Raw genomic sequence first — 17,654 nt, 5'->3', positions numbered from 1 at the left:
AAACCAGAACAACTAAAAAAAAAAAAAAAAAAAGATGAGTGAAATAGTAAAGAAATGAAGATAAAAGTTTTTTTTTAAGTGGATAAAAATGAGTTTCTTCTTTTATTCTTTTTCTTTTTGGGGACAGAATCTTGACATATAGCTCAAGTTGGCCTCAAACATCATCTTCCTGCTTTTGGTTTCAGAGTTCTTGTATTATGGGTATGTGCCATCATTGTGAGGAATCATCAACGTTTTCAATTCTGGGTATTTAAGTCTATTATAATTTTTTGCTAGTTTGATTAAAAAACTTATTTTCCCATGCATTTTTATTATTATGTGGTAAATATTACCTATTTTGAGTAAATAATAGTTTGAATATCTTTTCTTCATATCAATTGGCAATCCATGTTCTTTCTCACAACTTGTTATTGAAATTTTTCACTTTTTGTCTAATTTATTTTGAAGTATTCTTTACACAGTGTACATTTTAATAATTTATTTTATAAGGATATATCAATTTATGTCCATACATACAGAGAGAGAGAGACAGAGAGAGAGAGAGAGAGAGAGAGAGAGAGAGAGAGAGAGAGAGAGAGAGAGAGAGAGAGAGAGAGAGAGAGAGAGAGAGAACAGAGCTGAACTAAATCTCTGGTTCCAATCTTTATATATTTGAAGGGAGGTCTTTTTCTACTGAGCTTATTAACTAATTTGACAAAATTGTACTTAAACAACTACTAGTGTGAGTAACCTGTAGTCTTTGGAATCAATTTTCTGGATAAAAATCTTAATCCCATTGTTTATTAATGGGGTGTGATTTCTACAAAGTTGTTCAATTTCTCTTTGCCTAATTTATTTTTTGCCAGTACAGTAATTTGAAACAAGCTGAGCTTGAAGCTTGTCTGACATTCTACTACTTGAGATATGACTCTAACTTGCTGAATTTATTCATAAAAAAGGAAAAAATTAATTTCAATGTCACAACTGATAAAGTGTTTTGTTTCAGTATCTGGTAAATTGTTGGCTCTGAATAAATGATAACAGTTACTATTTTATGGGGTTTTTGTTGTTTTGTTTGTTTATGCTGTTCCTGGAGTTTGAACTCAGGGCTTGGGCACTGTCCCAGAGCTTTTGTGCTCATGGCCAGTGCTCTATCACTTGAGCCACAATTTTACTTCTAGCTTTCTTGGTAGACTGAATTTGAAACTGTCCTCAGATCTCAGCATCCTGAGATGAGATGATCCTGATGTTGGTGGCCTGAGCGACTAACACCCTGCTTAGCTACTGCAATTTTAATTATCACTTGAAATATTGGCATACACATTCCTTTTATAAGTGAATCACATGGGTCCATTGAGTATTTTAACTGCTTACTTTTTTTATATTGGCATGAGCTAATAGACAAACAATGTTGATATGATTTCTCCATCTTTGGCCTGTGTGTATAACACGATCTGGTGATGTGATCTTTTTTCCTCTCTCACACTGAAAGCAGAGTCCTCACTATTTATCTAGTATGAATTTCCCAGATATCATTATACATTCTTCAACAAGAAACATAAGATAGTGAAAAATTCTGATCTCGCAATATACCATGATCTAATTCTCCCCCTTTAGATTTCGTTTCCATAACCCCTTTTTCATGATTTAATCCTGGCTCCAGATTTTGGTGATGACACCACACATGTCTTGAATGAAATTTGCTGCAGATTAAAGGTATGGAACCTGAAACCTGACTAAATGATTAAAATGGCAACAGAAAGTTTGGAGGCTTCAGAGTTATAAAATAAAAAAAAAGTAGAGAGAAAAGTTGACTGTTGAAAACTGTGTTGTTGTTTTTTTAACAGTTAACCATCATGAGTTTTGCTACTTTCTTAGAGAGAACTCTTGAAGGCCTCTCAGTTGGAGCTGGAAATAATTGCATCCTAATTGGCTAAAAAGAAGGCGAAAGAATGCTGGCTAACACAGGTATTGGGGAGCTACAGGTCATGTTAAGAAAGCAAGAGATCCGTAAAAAGAACTGGACTTGGGCAGAGTCGCTGCATCCTTCTCTGATATGAACACCTCCATGTGGAAACTCCAAGAAGGTTGAAAAGCTAATCATTAACAATAGCAATAAGGCCACCATTAAAAGAGGTAAGACTGTACTATACAGAGTTTGCTCATCCTTCCTTCTGTGATTCCTTCACCTGTGGTGAAAGCAGCAATGGAATGCTCAACATTACTAGCTTGCACTATGAAATAATAGTGCCAAAGTCTCCAAAAGGAGCAAGAAATTTAGAAGGGGGAATTGGAAACAAGGGCACTGCAGAAACAATGATTAATCAAGGATGAATATTAATTAATCAAATCCTTGGCTTGCCATGAAACTACAGAGGTTCAGAAGACATAAGGACAACATGGAAAAATACAGCAGCTATCAATTGAAAGAATGGACAAGGCTCATGCTCATCTGACCTGGGTAAACATATGATTTTACTGTCTCTATATGAACAAGTTAAATCACTGCTAGAAGGAAAATACCCAGAACACAACTGAATCCAGAGTAACTACTGTATAGATTTTAGGATCTATAATATATCATTTCAGTGGAAAACCGTAACATATGTCAAACACTCAAAAGTCTGTGTCTTGGGCTTCTGGCATAGGCATGGATTGATTTAAAAAGATAACAAGGAAGCCTTTAGGGGTTGCAGAAATTCTGACCACCTTTTGGTGGTGGTTACATATATAGAAGTCCACCAAAATGTCATAAAATAAGTACATTTTAATTCACAGAAACTAACATCCAAAATGTTGATAACATGCAAAGGAAAACTAAGAACAAAACTGAGAATAGGACAATGGCTCATGCCTGAAATCCCAACTACTTGGGAGGTACAGTTAGGAGTATAATTGCAATGCCAAACCAAGCAAGAAAGTTAGAGAGACCTTATCTAAAAGAACAAACTGGCTGTACAGGTAGAAGTAAAACTGTGGCCTGAAGCCTAAGACAAATCAGACCTGGTCTAAACAGTGAAGCAAAAAAGGTCTGGGGGTTTGGCTAACATGGTAGAAAGAGCAAAGGGGTGGAGATACCCGAAGCCCCATGCCACTACAGAAGAGAAGGAAATGATCCCTTTGCCCAAGTCCAATAAACAAGGAAATTCCTGACATAAGTCAGGTTGTGGAAGAAAGGAATGATGTCATTGTTGTAATAAATATACAGATTCTGATATTGGAACAGTTGAGAAACAAAAAGTAATGTTTTCCTCTCATCTTTCTTCATTCTGCTTTTAATGGAGGTAGTTATTTCAACTGACATAATTCTTTCAGCTGAACTTTGATCTTCTTGATGCTTTTATATAATTGCTTCGGAATACTCTTCCAGGATGTCTGTGCACCATAAGACTTGAAACTTGTACTTATTCCTTACTGGCTTAATAGAAAGACGGATGAACATCTGAAGACATCACTTACTGTCCTTATGCTAGCAAAGTCTTTCTCCCAGCTCTGACATGGCTGGTTTCTTGTTATTTCATTCTTCACATAAAATGTGTTACTTTGTATGACCTACTGTTGATTCACAACTCTGGCTAAAGTGGAGATGCTGGGTTTAACAGATACCATTTTGGCCATGTGGTGGATAGGGAATCGTGTTTAACTGGTGCCATCTTGTCTTCACAGTGAAAGAAGAGGAAGCCCTACCTCCCAGGTAATGGGCATTCCTAAATTTCCACAGGATGAGGCAGGGACTTGGACAAAAGGTTTCTGCACCTGTCAGTCCTGTACCTTAAACTTAGGAGAATCTGAAGTTTTCTATGAGCCTGCCCTCTGAACCTGACACTATTTAGGCCCAGACCAGCTCAGGTGCCATAAGGTCATGCCACATGTCTCCTATCTCTTTTATCTCCTGGCTCTTCTCTGGTCAATATGGCTCCCACATTAGCTCTCCATTAGAGCTGATCTGGTTTGTTGGCATTGTTTTTCTGCTCTTTCATTCCTCTCTGGCTCGCATGCTTCAGTTTTCTAACAATGTTACAGGTATTCATGGGTCTTTCTGAGACTACTCCACCAGCTGACACTGGCTGTCCTGTAAAGACTCAGACTTTGACTTCTCAAAATGTGGCTTCTCTGTATCTCACTGACTGGATTTACCTTAAACACATCCACAGTACCAGAAAGGTATTTGACAGAGAGCTGCTGTGCAGCAAACAGTTGATTAATTAATGACTGAGATCTCCACCTGAATATTATACTAGGCTATTTTCCTTTCATATAATTTTGGTTACAAAATTTCATACAGACTGGCATCCATGAGTAGATTTCTCCTTGTAACTTTTGTAATGTCATTCATCTTTCCCTTCAGAAATACAACTGGGTTTTCCATGATGTGTTTTGCTTGCTCTTTGTCCATGGAGTCTCCGGATCTACATAGCAATGCCATGAGCAAACTTGCTGGAAACACATATTGTGTAACACTTAACTATTCTGATTGTTGATGATCCTTTTATAGTAATTGATCTAAGTGTTACAAAGCAATGGTAAACGGAAAACAGACTTATCTTTCCCCAATATTTGTTTGAATATTTCAATTTAGTAGCTTGGCAAAATAAGTTGAATTGCTTTTAGTGATATGTCATCATTACAATATAATTTTAATGGATGTTTTCTGGATATATTGATGTCTTTAAAACAGTTTGTTTTCTCTGGGCTTGAACTCAATAGCTCATATGCCCTGTTTTACTGTAGAACATTAGGTATTTAGGTCAATCTCATTTCTGATAAACATTCTAGTGATTTTCAATTTACAATGACTTCTTGAATTTGACAGCACTGGATCTTCATATTTTAGGCATTCACAGTTTATTTTATCCTGTCTTTTACCGGTCTGTCACCTTTGTCTCCATAAATTTCAAAGAAAAGTTTGAGAATGATTTTTTCTTTCTCTTGCATGTTGCATTGCAGCTACCACAAAGCTGCATGCCTCTTTATTGATTAATTATTATTCCTCCTCAAAATCACATAGCAAGGCTTCAATCTGCTAAGATTTTACTCCAAAATCTACCTTACTATGAAATCCTCCCCATTCATTGTTTTTCTATACACAGCAAACCAAGCAAAAATAACTTTTTTATTTAGTTTTTTTAAATGCAAATAGTTACTGGTTTTCTTTAATCTATGAGACTCAGAAGGACAAAGCAGAAGATGTACATTACACAAACGATGTTTCAATTTATAGAAATATACAATTATTACTAAAATATAGTAAAATTATTTCAATATAGTCAAGCCAGGAGTTTGGCAATAAAAGTCAAGATCAACTGTGTTGTTTAATAATATGTATCCTAGACTGATGGATTCTTTGTCATTGCTCAGAATCTCATTTCTGTATTGGGACCTGGGTATTAATTTTCCATGAAGAGGATTGTTTAAGGGTATATCCATCATCCCAATGAAAAACAAGTTTTTTATATATTGCTTCTAATATCAATTCTACTTATTAGAATTATGAATATTTGGAAAAAGTAAATTCAATAAGTGGTATTTTTGGTAAAAATCTTGAGTTGCTTCATTGCATAATGCAAGTTTTTATTATCTTTGTTATAGTTGGTTTCAAACCCCTACAATGGTATTGTTGTCCATTTATAAGCAAGAAGATATCCATAAACATAAAAAGGAAGAATTATACTGTGAGAACTTGGCAATTAGATTCTCCTCATTTCTAGTCTCAATGGATTAGCAGGAATATACTCAAGAACAACTGGACACTCACATATTAGTTAATTAAATTGTTAGTATAAAATTAACTTCTAAGAGGCTATCTTTGACAGATGAGAAAATATAGGCTAACAAACCAGGACAACAAACCAACAGCAGTATTCTCTCAAGAGCCCATTCCTTAAGGGACAGCCCAGTTCCTCCCTCCATTCCACTAAAGGCAGCTGGACACTACTGGAATACCAGAGAAGGCTTGCTGCCTAAGGAAGCATGATTATACCAATAGGAGCCCTTGTCTAGTTACCACATTAGAGCACCACTCTCCTTTTAAGTATTGGCTTCAGTAATGGGAGTTGGTAAGTCCTGATAACAGTTACTAAAGCTGATTTTTCCATCCAAAATGGAAACATATTGCTTTCATTGAGCTAACACTGCTTCTGCCTTTTAATACTGGAGCTGACATACTAAACTTACATATACACTCAATATACACTTTAATTTTGTCACTTTTGCCCAAAATGTATATAAAACCTGAACCTGAAACTGAGGGTAAAACCTTGGGACTAATAAGGTTTATTGCAAATGTTAGAACATATACAATCAACTTGTGTATTTCTGCTGGTTCTCAAATTTCAGGCTTGTTAAGGAAAAGCAAATCTTTGAACCAATAATTTTAAATGCAAAGGCCTTTTACAGTTTGTCCCTTTGGACTTCTTCCTCCTTTTTGATTTACAAATATATGTGTTTCTTGTCTCTTTTGCTGACTTTAGGATCCAATGTTGAATGATTCTAGGTACATTTCTTTCTGCTCAATGGTCTCAGTATGGCAAATTACAACTGGAATTAAAGTAAAGGTGTTATGGATTGGTTGGATTTTGGTGTATTACCAATTGGAAAAATAGATATGTTGAATATCTGCTTATAGATACAATCACAAAAGCGTCATGAAAATATATTCTAGGCCATAAATACACCTCATCATCTGTCACAATGATTATCATAGCTTCATGTGAAGAATCAATTGTTTCTTCTGCTGTGTCACCAGGAAGACTTAGGGGCAAATAACTGTGCTGCATATGGTTATAAGTGGAAAATATAACAATTTTTCAGACCTTAGCAATTCCCATACTGGAGAAAAGTGATAGAGAACTAATTTCTTCAGATTTACTTAGTTACATCTAACTATGTTCTAAATATTTCCAGGTCTGAAAAATAGCTCTTTGAAACTATACTCAAAGCTACATCATTTTACTTATGCATTTATTAAAGCTTCAAATAAACTTTCTTTCTTAATATTAAGGACTTGATTCTCTTGGACTATATAACAATGGTGATATAGAATTAACTAAAACAAAGAGGGATAGGATTTGGCTCATGAAATACAGCACCAGCTTATGAAGTACAAGGCCCTGATACTATGGGAAAAAAGCAACATAAATATGAAAGAGAAAAATAATTTAAGAATTCAGATGGACTTATACCTTTCCAATCAGATCTCATTCAACCAAGGAGGCTTTGCAAGTTTAAATTTTATTACTTGATGGGAAGGGATGAGAAGGAGAAACAAAGGAGGAGGCTACAATGCTTGATAAGAAATGTACTCATTATCTTGTCCATGTAATTGTAACTCTTCTGTACAGTATTTTCACAATAAAAAAATAAAAAAATAAAAAAATTTATTACTTAATCACCAATTTGTTAATAACACTATTTGTATTTTTAAACAAGTAACAGGGTTAGTAAAGGTAGAAATATTGCTCAAGTGTTATATAGTGTTAGCATTGAAAACACAAGAACCTGAAGTCAAAACCTTACACTGCCAAAAATGTTTAATAAAGCAAAAAGTATGTTTGGAAAATTAAAAATGTATATCATTCAACAATATTTACATAGGAAATAAATTGAATGAAATTGAAAAATTGAAAAAAAAGTATTTTGACACTAGTGCCTCATGACTAGCTACTGAGTACTCCTAGCTACTGAGGAGGCTGAGATCTGAGGATCAGAGTTCAAAGCCAGCCTGGGTAGGAAAATCTGTGAGACTTTTCTCCAATAAACACCCAGAAAACCAGAAGTGGCACTGTAGCTCAAATGGTAGAGTGCTTGCCTTGAGCTGAAGAGTTGTGGGACAGCACCCAGGCCCAGAGTTCAAGCCCCACACCTGACAAACAAAAAAAAAGGGAACTTTGAAAATCCTCCCAAAATAGAAATTTAGGGAGAAAAAACATTTCAGTAATATTATTTTTTTTAATACTCAGAATACTTTCCTTGGAGATCTACCACCACTTAAGATTTGCATAATGTCTATGCAGATAAATCATTTGTTAAATTGCCATTTTTACAGAATTTAAAATCTATTCAGCTTTCTTAGTTCCCTCAAGCATTAGCATCATTGGTAGAGTTAACAACCAGTCATTTTTGGTACAAAATTTTGTATCAGCAAGGAAGGGTTATTTAGAATGGGTGTCACTGTCCATTGAAGCTAAAGGAAAAATTGAGGATAACTGCTGTGAAATTCTAACATAAGCCAAACAAATTGATTTATAGGTATTGTCAAGAAGATAGTCATATAATAAGAAGATATCCTCAAATACCAAGTGTATTTCCAACACTATAAGGGAAGGGATGGGTGAGAAAGCTGAAATGGGTGATACTGATCAATATATATCATATTCATAAACTGCTCCACTACATGGCAAATCCTTCATAAAACTACTTAAAGATAATAATTTTTTAAAAAAGAAAATAAAAGATACCAAGCATATCAAGCCTCACTGTCAAAGAGGAAAGTTTATTGGGGGCATCAATAAATGTCCTTTTTTCGCTGTATTTGATGTCGGTGCCCTGAATCTTGTATACACACTTCTCTAATTTGGGGCGGGGGGAAAGGGAAAAAACAAAATGTTTAAATAAGGATTCAGGTTGACCCATTGTAACAATGAGATGCACAAGACACTAAGTTGAAGAATGAACTTTACGACTTGGGCAGGGGAGTGTAGTTGTGGAGGTGGGAGGGAAGCGATGGTAGGGGAAAAACAAAGGAGGAGGTTACAATGCTTGATAGGAAATGTACTCATTACCTTGTTCATGTACTGTTACCCCTCTGCACAGTATTTTTACAATAAAAATGTATAAAAAATTAAAAAAATTAAATAACGAGTATAATTTCCAGGAAATAGTTTCCAATCCTGGTATAATTTAGAATATATTTAGGTGTAATTAGGTAAATCTGAAGGAGTCAATATAAGGGTGTTCAACTAAGTCAGGAAAAATTATCTCCTTTTCTTTGAGAAGTCTATTAAAGGTGTTGAGGGTAAAAATTGACTTATATACGGAGGCTCATACAAGGTTCTCTGTAAGGGATGTTATTCAAAGCTGCATGAGTTGCTAATAAACTATGAGAAATGCTAATCAAGGTATTTAAATGAATAGTATTCTTACAAATCTAGGTTATACAATTTTTTCAGAATTTTATTGATGAGCATTAGAGAATAAAGATATGGCTAGATTCAAAGCATGACATAAATTGGATTCAAATATGAGGATTTTCTTGTTTGTTTTTCTGTAGTGAAAAGATTTGTGAATATGATGATTAAATAAAATCAGTCTTGTAGATAGATCCTCACCAGTGGGTTTGCATGATGCAGATACGAAGAAGGAGATCAATGAAGACTTTGACAATATCTCATCTTTATGATAACAGGAGACTGTGGAAGGTGTTGCTTGATTATGTTATAAACTAGATTCAGTAAATCCAGTTGTTGAGATAGAGAAGCCACCGCTTAAAAGACCAAATGATGAGTTTTATTGGAAAGCTGGAGGACCACTAATGGACTCTTGTTTCAAAGACCAGCAGTCCCATGGATATACTTAACATATCCAGAAAACTGAGCCATGAGAGCAGGAAAGGAAAGAAGAAGCAGAAAAACAACAAATCAGTTCTAATGGAGAGCTGGGATTCCGTGGTGACTGGAGACAGGACATGAACACAGAGAGATGTGGCATGGTATAATGGTACCTGAGCTGGTCTGGGCCTAAATAGGGTCTGGTCAGGGAGCAGGGTCACAGCGAGCTTGAGAGTTCAAGACCCAAGACTGGCAGGTCTAGTAACCTATTGTCCAAGTCTACATGCCTGCCTCTAAAGATTCAGGCACGCTCATCACTTAGGAAGTGTAGATAAGATGGTGCCAGTTAATCCCAATACCCTATCATCTACTATGTGGCCAAGATCACACCAGTTAGATTCAGTATCCCTGCTTCAGTTGGACCATTTTTGTAAGCATCGTCCTTATCGTACTACAAATAATGCTATAGCTTTTGTCTAAAATATTCAATATGGAAAAGCATATTGTTAGTTGTAGATTCTAAATAATTAATGGACAATTTCCTTTTATGTCTGTAGCTACAGAATGATATTTTTCTTTTCTTTTTCTTTATTCACTTGCATGGAGATAGCTCCCACAATTTCACAGTTCGATAAAAGAAGCTCCTGAGGAGTTCATTTCTGAGATTCCAAAAGACTTTTCATGGGTTTTCAAGAGCCTGGTGTTTCCTCTTGAAACACTTGATGGTCTTTGTGTGAGCTTCCTTTCAGACAAAAATTTACATAATGATTTAACCCTGGGATGAGATATTCTGGAATTCTAGTATTGTGAATCAAGCAAGAACACATAAAATGTATTGACTGAAATCACTGTTACTTCTTACACAGTTAGTTCTTGACTTCTGAATAAGTATTAAATTTTGAAGGCTGCTTTGTGAGAGAAAAGTTTCTGAAAATTAGGAGAAATAAAAGAAAATCAGAAAAATAGTAGAGCAAAAAATTATACCATTAGGCACAAGTGTGGCATCGATAGTACCATTTATTATATGTTACCGTTATATGTACCTTTATATGTATTTTCTTTAACATCTTTCAACTGAAAATTCTGCATGTCTATTACCAGATATTCAATATAAGTATTAGTTTGCAAGATTATATGTAAAATACATATATTTGAGTATCATCTTAAAAACGAAAGTATGACTGTTTATTGCCTGTTTGTCTTCAAAAGTTTAAAACAAATTTTACTCAGAGAATTTATTACCTGTAATTATTTTTCTAACATTTAATTTCTCAAACACAGATATGTTTTTATGCAGATATACTATGACTGCCACTAACTATTCAATGTGTTTTTCCAAAATCTTATTCCCATCTTATTTTTCCACCTGACAATAAATAAATCATGATGCTGCCTCTACATCTCCCATGTGGCTTTTCTATGGGAGTTTTGTTGCAAATGCTAATAAATTTTAATTATGCATAAATATTTATATGCAGTTTATAAGCATATTATATAATCAATACATACACAGAGAAATGTTCATTTTAAATGTCTTTTTGCAAATCCTAAACATTTACTGTTTTCAAAGTTAATAATCAAATTGTGTAATTCACAAGCTAGATTATTACTTGTGAGCTCAAAATAATTTTTTGTTAAACCCCAAAATTGAACCATTTTCTTTTCTTTTTTCTTAATCTCTCCTTCCTTCCTTCCTTCCTTCCTTCCTTCCTTCCTTCCTTCCTTCCTTCCTTCCTTCCTTCCTCCCTCCCTCCCTCCCTCCCTCCTTCCCTCCCTCTCTCTTTTTCTTTTCTTTTGTCATTTATGAAGCTTGAACTCAGGGTCTGGGCACTGTCCTTGAGCCTCTTTGTGCTCAAAGCTAGTAGCACTTTACTGCTTGAGCCACAGTACTACTTCCAATTTTTGAGTAGTTAACTAGAGATAAGAGTCTTATGGGGTCTCTTGTGCTCCAGCTAGTTTCTAATCATGATCCTCAGATATCAGCATCCTGAGTAGCTAGGATTATAGGCATGAGCTACCAGCACCTGGCTAGAACCATAGTTTTACCATGTTGGATATTTTCTTTTCTTTTTTTTTTTTTTTTATCATTTTATCATCGTAAAGGTGAGGTACAGAAGGGTTGCAGTTACATAAGTAAGGGTCTGAGTACAATTTTGTGGAATATTGTTACCTCTCCTTTGTTTTCTACCACTTTCCCTCCCCCATGACTCCCTTCCAACTCCAAGTAGTAAAGTTCATTTCCAACATAATGTCTTGTGAGTATCACTGTTGCGTTGGTTCACTCTTTGTCCTTTCTCTCACCATATCTATGATTCCCGTAACCATCCCCAAATCAGATAAACTTATATACAAGATAAAGGGTATACAAATCAAAAATAATGATAACAATGGGTAAACCAAAGTGGAAAAAAATCAAAGTAAAAAGAAATAACTGCAGTCAGGCACTGGTGGCTCATGCCTGTAATCCTAGCTACTCAGGAGACTGAGATCTGAGGATCATGGCTCAAAGCCAGCCCTGGCAGAAAACTCCATCAGAATCTGATGTCCAATAAAGCACTAGAAAATTGCAAGTGGTGCTATGGCTCAAGAGGTACAGTGCTTTCCTTGAGGTGAAGAGCACAGGGTCAGTGCCCAGGCCCAGAGTTTAAGCCCCATGACTGACAAAAAAAAGAAAGAATTGCATACAGTGTACTTAAAAAAAACCCTTATTTCCATATCTTGTCCTTCATTTCCATTTACATGATTTTATAAGGTCATAAGTTGAACTATTGCAATCTTCTGCCTGAACTATCCTAAAAATGTACTAATAATTACAAATGAGGAAAATCAGGCAACCTATGTTTATTTGGGTCTAGCTTACTTCACTTAATATGATTATTTTTCCAAGCCTTTTCATTTCCTTATGAATGGGGTGATGTCATTCTTTCTGGTGGAAGCATAAATTTCCATTTTGTGTGTGTGTGTGTGTGTGTGTGTGTGTGTGTGTGTGTGTGTGTGTGTGTGTGTGTCTGTGTGTGTGTGTATCACATTTCTTGATCCATTTATTCACTGAGGGATATCTGGGCTGTATATAAATCTTAGCTACGGTAAATAATCTTTCAATGAACATAACTGTGTGTTAGCTTTAGTGTGGTTTTGCTTGTGATAATGTGGGAAAATACCTAGGAGTGGGATTACTGGGTCATAGAAAAGTTTTATATCTAGCCTTTTGAGGAATCACCATAAGGCATTCCAAAGTGGTTGAACCAGTTTATTTTGCCACCAACAGTGTAGTAGTGTTCCCTTTTGGCCACATACCTGCCAGGATCTGTATTATTAGTTTTCTTGATAATGGCCATTCTAACTGGGGTGAGGTGGAATCGCAATGTTGTTTTGATTTGTAAATGTTGTTTTGCTTTTTAAAATTTCTTTTATAACCAGAGATGTTGAACATTTCTTCATGTGTCTATTGGCAATTTTTATTTCCTCAGGGAAGTATTTCCTTAAGTCTTTAGCTCACTTTTCTTTTATTAGTGTATATTTTTATTGTAAAGATAACTGTGCAGAGGAGTTACAGTTACATGAGTAAGGTAATGAGTACATTTCCTATCTAGCATTGTTACCTCCTCCTTTGTTTTTCCCCTACCATCCCTTCCCTCCCCACCTCCTCTTCTCCTTACTTCCCCCTCTCCCACACAAGTTGTAATGTTCATTTTCAACATAGTATCTGTACATCTCATTGTTACACTGAGATGTATCCTTATTTCAGCATTTTGTTATTTTCCTTGCCTCCTCAGATTACAATAGAAAGCCATATGTAAGATGCAGGACACTGGAATCAAATACAGTAAAAACAGGGGCTGTACCATGGAGGAAGAATATACAAAAGAAACAAAAAAAATCACATAATACATTATAAATACATTAGAAACAACAGAAAGAAAGATAAAACTTCTTGGGGTTTATTTCGCTAAGCATCATCTTGTATGGTCATATGTACATAGATTTTAACCTTTTCTGCTTATCCTAGACTTATACTAGTTCTTACAGATAAGGGAAACCATGGGACCTGTTTCTTTGGGCATCACTTACTTCATTTAACATAATTTTTTTGAAGTCTAAGAAATGGGGAGGTGTCATTCTTTCTGATAGAGGCACAGAATACCATTTTACACACACACACACACACACACACACACACACACACACACACACACACACACACACACACACACACACACACACCACATTTTCCTCATCCATTCATCTACTAAGGGGCACCTCGGTTGGTTCCATATCTTAGCTATGGTGAATAATGCTGTGATCAACATATTTGTTCTGGCAGCTTTAGCAAGGCCTTGTTTGTGATCCTTGATAGATGCCTAAAAGTGGGATTTCTGGGTCATAGGGAAGGTCTATGTGGAGTCTTTTACCAGCAAGCTAGTTCATCATACAAGATCAAAATGGCTGAGGTTGGAGGACTGGCCAGGACAATGGTCCAGTCAATCAATGATCTTGCTTGAAAATCAAGTCGTTGAGAAAATTTAGGTATTTAAAGTTCTGCAGCATCTCTCAACATCTGGTTTGTATAACATTCTTTGTTTTTAAATATGCTTTTTATTTAAAAAATACTGTATAGAGGAGTTACAGTGACATGAGCAAGGTAATAAGTACATTTCTCATCAAGCATTGTTACCTCCTCCTTTGTTTTTCTTCTACCATCCCTTCTCTCCCACCTTCACAACTACACTCTGCTGTCGCCCCCGCACCCCCCTGCCTAAATTGTAAAGTTTGTTTTGCAACCTAATGTCTTGTATATCTCACTGTTACAATGGGTCATCCTGTATCCCTATTTAAGCATTTTGTTTTTTCCCTTCCCCTCCCCAAGCTAGAGAAGTGTATATACAAGATGCAGGGAACCAACATCAAATACAGCGAAAACAGAAGGGGAGGAACATACAAAGAAACAAAAAAATCATATGGTACATTAGGAAATATAGCAAGAAAGAAAAATACACTTGTGCCCCTCTTGGGGTTCATTTCGCTTAACATCATCATTTCTGGTCATATATACATAGCTTTTTTTAAAAAAATTGTGAAAATACCTACAGAGGGGTTACAATTACATGAGCAAGGTAATGAGTACATTTCTTATCAAGCATTGTTGCCTCCTCCTTTGTTTCCCTTTCCCATCCATTCCCACTCCCCCCATCCCCGCGCCAAAGTTGAAAGTCCGTTTTTCGACATAACCCTCAGTGTTGCAATGAGTCCGCCTGTATCCCTATTTAAACAATTTTTTTCCTTTCCCCTCCCCAAATTATACTAACATCAAATACAGTGAAAACAAGTACATAGCTTTTGACCTTTTCTGCTTGTCCCACACATATTCTAGTTTTTGCAAATAAGGGAAACCATGGGACCTATGTCTCTTTGGGCCTCGCTTACTTCACTTAGTACAATTTTTTCCAAGTCTTTCCATTTCCTAACAAACGGGACAATGTCATTCTTTCTGATGGAGGCATAGAATTCCATTGTATAGATATACCACATTTTCTTGATCCATTCATCTACTGAAGGGAATCTGGGTTGGTTCCATATCTTAGCTATGGTAAATAATGCTGCAATAAACATAGTTGTGCTGGTAGCTTTAGTATGGCCTTGTTTGTGATCCTTTGGGTAAATGCCAAAAAGTGGAATTGCTGGGTCTCTATGTGGAGTCTTTTGAGGAACTTCCATACTGCTTTCCAGAGTGATTGAACAAGTTTACACTATCACCAACAATAGGGTTCCTTCTGTCCACATCCCCTCCAGCATCTATTGTTATTAGAGTTCTTGATTATAGCCATTCTAACTGGGGTGAGGTGGTATCTCAATGTTGTTTTGATTTGCATTTCTTTTATGGCTATGGAGGTTGAGCATTTCTTCATGTCTATTGGCCATTCTTATTTCTTCAGATAATTCTCTCTTTAAGTCTTTAGCCCACTTATTAATCAGACAGTTGTTTCTTTGAGGATTTGTTGTTACGGGATTTACTTTTTTGAATTCCAAGTATATTTTAGATATGAGACAGTTGTCCATTGTATGGCTAGTGAAAATCTTCTCCCAATCCATGGGTTTTCTATTGATCTTGATTGCTATGTCCTTTACCATGTAGAAGCTCTGCAATTTCATGCAATCCCATTTGTCCAACCTTTCTTTGATTTGTTGTGTTTCTGGGTCTTTATTAAGAAAATTTTGGCATGTGCCAAGAAGCCCTAGAGTTTCTCCTATTCCTTCCTGTAATGTTTTCAGGGTGTCTGCTTTGACTCCGAAGACTTTGATCCATTTGGAGCTGATTCTGGTGCAGGGTTATATAGAAGAGTCTAGCTTTAGTTTTCTACAAGTGTTTAACCAATTTTTCCAGCACCATTTACTGAAGAGGCTATCTTTCTTCCATTCTCTTTTTAAGCTCCCTTGTTGGAAATTAGATGGCTATAGGTCTGTGGGTTCATTTCTGGGTCTGCACTTCTATTCCATTGGTCTTCAGGTCTGTTCTTGTGCCAATACTAAGCTTTTTTGATTACCATGGATTTCTAGTAGAGTTTGAAGTTTGGTATTGCTATTCCTCCAGCACTGTTCTTTCTGCTAAGTATTTTTTTTTTTTTTTTGGCCGTGGGCTTGAACTCTGGGCCTGGGCGCTGTCCCTCAGCTCTTCAGCTTAAGGCGAGCGCTCTACCACTTGAGCTACAACGCCACTTCCTAAGGATTATTTTTGTTATTCGAGGTATCTTATTTTTCCATATGAATTTTTGGATTGTTTCTTCTATTTCCTTGAAGAATGAGGTTGGGATATTTATAGGTATCACACTGAATTTGTAGACAGCTTTTGACTCTATTGCCATTTTCACTATGTTAATCCTCCCAATCTATGAGCATGGGAGGTTTTACTATTTCCTTAATTCTTCTTTAATTTCCTTTTTCAGTTTTTTAAAGTTTTCATCATAGAGATCTTTCATTTCTTTAGTCATGTTAACTCCTAGGTATATTATTTCTGTGGGGCTATTACAAAAGTAGATGCTTTCCTGATTTCAGCTGCACTCTTCTCGTTATTGGCATACAGGAAAACCATTGATTTTTGAGGGTTAATTTTGTATCTTGCTACTTTGCCAAAGGTTAGGATCAGCTTGAGTAACTTGGGAGTGGAGTCCATGGGGTTCTTTAAATACAAGATCATGTCATCTGCAAAGAGAGAGAATTTTATTTTATATTTCCCTATTTGGATCTACTTTATGTTTGCATCTTGTCTTATTGCTGTAGCTAGGCATTCTAATATTAATTGAATAGAAGTGGAGAGAGTGGACATACTGTCTTGTTCTTGAATTTAGGGTTTAATTTTTTTATGTTTTTTTAAAATTTAATTTTATTTTATTTGTGAACATACTGTACAGAGGAGTTACAATTACGTGGGCAGGATAATGCGTACATTTCTTACCAAGCATTGCAGCCTCCTCCTTTGTTTACCCTTCACATCCCTTCCCAGCCTCCCCCCTAATTTTTGAGCTCTAATATATTTTAGCTATGAGGCCCCTGTCTGTTGTATAGGTAGTAAAGATCTTCTACCAATCGGTCCACTTTCTATTTATCTTGCTAGCTATGTACTTTGCATTTCTAGAAGTCTTGGAGTTTAAGGCAATCCCATTTATCCAAGCTTTCATTCATTTGTTGTGTTTATGGGTCTGTATTAAGAAAGTTTCAACCTGTGTCAAGGAGCCCTAGTGTATCCCCTATTCAGTCCTGTAATATTTTTAGGGTATCTGATCACACATTGAAGTCTTTAATCCATTTGGTGTTGATTCTTGTGCAGGGTGCTAAAATGAGATCCATCTTCAACTTTCTACACGTGTACAGCCAATTCTACCAATACCATTTGATGAAGAGGCTGTCTTTCTTCCATCTAGTGTTTTTGGCATCCTTATCAAAGATTAGGTGGCCACAGGTCTGTGGGTTTATTTCTGGCTCTTTAATTTTATTCCCTTTGTCCTCTGGCCTGTTCATGTACCAGTACCAAGCTGTTTTTATAATTATGACTTTAAAATAGAGTTTGAAGTTTATATTGATATTCAACTAGCACCATAGAAACATTTTCTTTAGCTATCCAATTTCCTAATGAAA

This window comes from Dipodomys merriami, unplaced genomic scaffold, assembly GCF_024711535.1.
Source record: "Dipodomys merriami isolate MVZ:Mamm:240054 unplaced genomic scaffold, mDipMer1.0.p SCAF_1, whole genome shotgun sequence".
Taxonomy (NCBI): Eukaryota; Metazoa; Chordata; class Mammalia; order Rodentia; family Heteromyidae; genus Dipodomys; species Dipodomys merriami.
Note: the sequence above shows the minus strand (reverse complement) of the source record.